Below are 3,751 nucleotides of genomic sequence, written 5' to 3'. Positions count from 1 at the left end.
AATGCTACAACAACTGGTGAAAATAATATAATATGTATGTTTAGCTAACAAAAGGAATTATGTTTATATAACAGATATGAGTTTTTAAGTTACTTATTAACGACAACTGTTGGGGGTTTATGTATAGGCGCTTATAACACCGTTGTTCCTTTAGTATAGGTATGCACCGATATAGGTTGCGCCAGTATAGGTACCAATAAATATTTAACCATAGATTGGGCGATTAATTTATATAATAATACATCAAGTGTCTGTAGGTTTACGTGATATTAACATTTTTTGTAAGCCATATTATTATTGTGAACGTGGCCATGTGATTTGTATGAAGTGTTATTGTTGAAGGGAGCGCGTGATGATGATATATTCAGGTCGGGTCTGAACTCGGGGTGCCGATGATATTATATTAATTGTATATGTATATGTTTATAAATTATAATCATATATAGTTATTTAACTTTCAAGTATTCACTAGTTACACATAATGTCATAATATCATATTCATAAACAACTGTCCAGTGGCGGCGAACAAGGGTTTTAGGCCTGGCATGTACTAGAGTCTAGTAACTAGACCAAATATTGAGGGATGTTGGACGATGTTTTGTTTTATTTTTATTACATATTTTATTTGATAACCAAATACTTAATCAGTCATAGTGTTAGAAATTTAAACACAGAAGTTGTGAACTTTATGGCAATCGGTCAAAAAGTCAGGATTCATTTCTTTACTGTCCGAAAATACTAATCATTCAGTTCACAAGTTTACAATTGGAAAATAATTGAATAAAATTAATACAATTTTCTTAGGTATTTACGATAATTAGGTATATTATTTGATTATAATAATTTTTTATTATACCTACAATGTAAAATATTACCTTTTGTTCCGAAATAAAATTTTTTTAAATACATTCATAACCAAAAGTATGAGTTCAAGCTCATAAATAAACTTTCAATAAGTTACGGTTTCTTAAACAATGGACTATACGGCATAGCTGGGTGTGCCCTATTATTCTATACCTATTTAAAATTGATTCTATCCCCTATGGCTTATAGTAAACTCATTATAATTAAAATTGTAATTCGGGTGTGTCGAGAACATATTTGTGTATGTATACGTTTATAATATTATATACCTAGTTATTTAAATTTAAGTGGGTATTTACTCGTTATATATATCATACTTTTTTTAATTTACTGTTTATAATTCACTCCCCTAATTAAATGACATTGATGAGATTATATAATATTATATATTTATATTACCCTAACCTAGACCAGCCAAATTCATGTATTTCCACCTAGTCAAGATAGGTGACGTTTTTCGGTTACTGAGTTACTCTGATACGGTAAAATTATATTTAAACATTTTTTTCATGCTATTTATTTATACTAAACGGGCTGCATTTCTGCATGTCGACTTGCGACTATCAATGCTCTTGGTATAGGATGGGCCGGTCTACCTATAAGTAAAAGGTTTACGATAGATATGCCTATCTACCTATAAAGTGGATTTCCGTTGTATTTTTATGTTTCGACCTTTTCTTTTTGACAGTTGTACTTGTATAGATTTAAGAGGACGCTACACCCGCATGACGTGTTGTCACCATCTTACAAAATATGTACCTACAGCATACCAAAAACTGTTGTGCGCGGGATAGTTAGAATAAAATTATTGGAACAGCTTATAATAGATGTACGTGTAAGCAGGGACGGACTGGCCCAGGGTGCTATACACTAAGTATCACCCCGGGCCCCCATTTGTATTTATGATCCGGGCCCCCGATTACCACAGTCGGTATACGGTTTAAAACTGGTATAATACGGTATTATACAAAATAAAAATAAAATAACATATTTCAACATCTCTACAAATAAACAACATGTTATTCTTAATTTTTTTTTTATATTTACTTATAAAACTAAGGGCTCTTTCCTAATTTAGGTAGGTTTGAAAAAAAATTACGGGCCCCATATTAATTTTGCACCCCGGGCCAAAAATAGCCAGTCCGCCCCTGCATAGGTGGATCCTTGGCGCATGAGGATACATATACATAGTATGCAGGTGCACCATAGTATGCATGCATACTAATAAGTAATAATCTCCAATAGGGCCGCATTAATATTTAGGTTTTAATACTACCACTCACAGTGGTGTACTAACGGGAATGGGGGGGGGGGGGAGAAGAGTTAATTAGAGGATTAAATTATAATTTAATAGGATTTAGGTTAGACTGATTTTAATTTTGATTTAATAACAAGTTACTATGTTTAAATTATAACAAATTTTAATATTTCAAAATACAATTTTGTTACAATTATAGCCTAGGAATATAAAATAATACAATACAAAACAATAAAATATAATATATTGATAAAATAATCAGTACTAATACAATAATTTAACATTTAGTATTTTTAAAACCATATTTTTTTTTTGGGGGGGGGGGGTCTTACAGCCAATTCTCCAACTATCTTTATTCAGCGCCAAAGTCGACCCAATTGGTCCTACCTAATACTTCTACGTCTTTTTTAAAAATAATATCTGTATCACCATACCTCATTTTTGGTAATTTTCGTACCGGGTTCTGTTCCAGCACTGCTGTCTGCTCTTAGTAGCGAGTTTCTACTACTCATTGCATGTCCTGCCTGTCGTATTCTCTTTTTTTTTTTGATAGTCCCTAAAATAGTCTTTTCGTTATATCATATGGATGTTTAACTTAAAAAAAAATTTAACATCGCTACAATTAAAACAACTGTCAATTAAACGTAGTAAAATTTCAAAATAAATTTAATGTTCTACAGAGGTCAGAGCCGATTGCCGATAAATAAATAGGTATGTATAAGAATAATAATTTATATTATCTATGATATAGATACCACCTTTTTGATTACCTACAGTCAAAGTTGATAATGAACAAATTAGAATTCCTGTAAAATAAGAGGAACTGGGTTTTTAATGATTAAACTTTTTTATAACCGTGAAACAAACATTAATCAACATAATTGAAAAAAACAACTTAATAAAATGAAAATTTCAAAGTCTAAAATTAAAACTGCAAAGTCTCAAAAAGTAAAGGAATAAAAATATCTTGTAAATTGTATTATGTCTAGAAAATGATGTTCCTAATATTTAAGAAAATTATACAGCTGGTAGTCTACGATTATTACTTAATGAATGACAATATATAACAATTTAACAAAAAAAAAATAATACTAGAAACCACTCACAATGTTGATGATTAGAGGAAATCTTCTGCTTCAAAGTACGATCAACAAAAAAAAAAAGGCGGGTAAGTCGTGGATGTCGCTCTGCTGTACAGTAGGTTACAAGTGGGTTACTGTAATGGATGGAATTAAATTTGAATCCAATGATATTATATCATTGTATACGAAAAACGATTCTGAATGGAGATGATTTGTCAGTCTAGGATATATTATTTTTAAAGAAAAACTTATGGAGAACCTTGTACCAAATTTTAAAAACTTAGTTATAAAAGAAAAAATTTTTACGATTTTTCAACCACTAAATTACTTGCAAATTTTCGCAATTTTGACATATTTCGTATAAATTTGAACTTTAAATGCTTATAAATAAAAATTGTGACAATGTATTCCTTTTATTTTGCAACTGCTATTGTAAAAATATGTTAGGAGCCTTGTATTAAATTTCCAAATCTTAGAATTAAAAAGAAAAACTTTTATGAATTTCTGTCTAAGATAATTTGAACATTGCCGTAATTTTTACGTATTT

This window comes from Acyrthosiphon pisum, chromosome A2 (genome assembly GCF_005508785.2).
Source record: "Acyrthosiphon pisum isolate AL4f chromosome A2, pea_aphid_22Mar2018_4r6ur, whole genome shotgun sequence".
Classification (NCBI taxonomy): Eukaryota; Metazoa; Arthropoda; class Insecta; order Hemiptera; family Aphididae; genus Acyrthosiphon; species Acyrthosiphon pisum.
Note: the sequence above shows the minus strand (reverse complement) of the source record.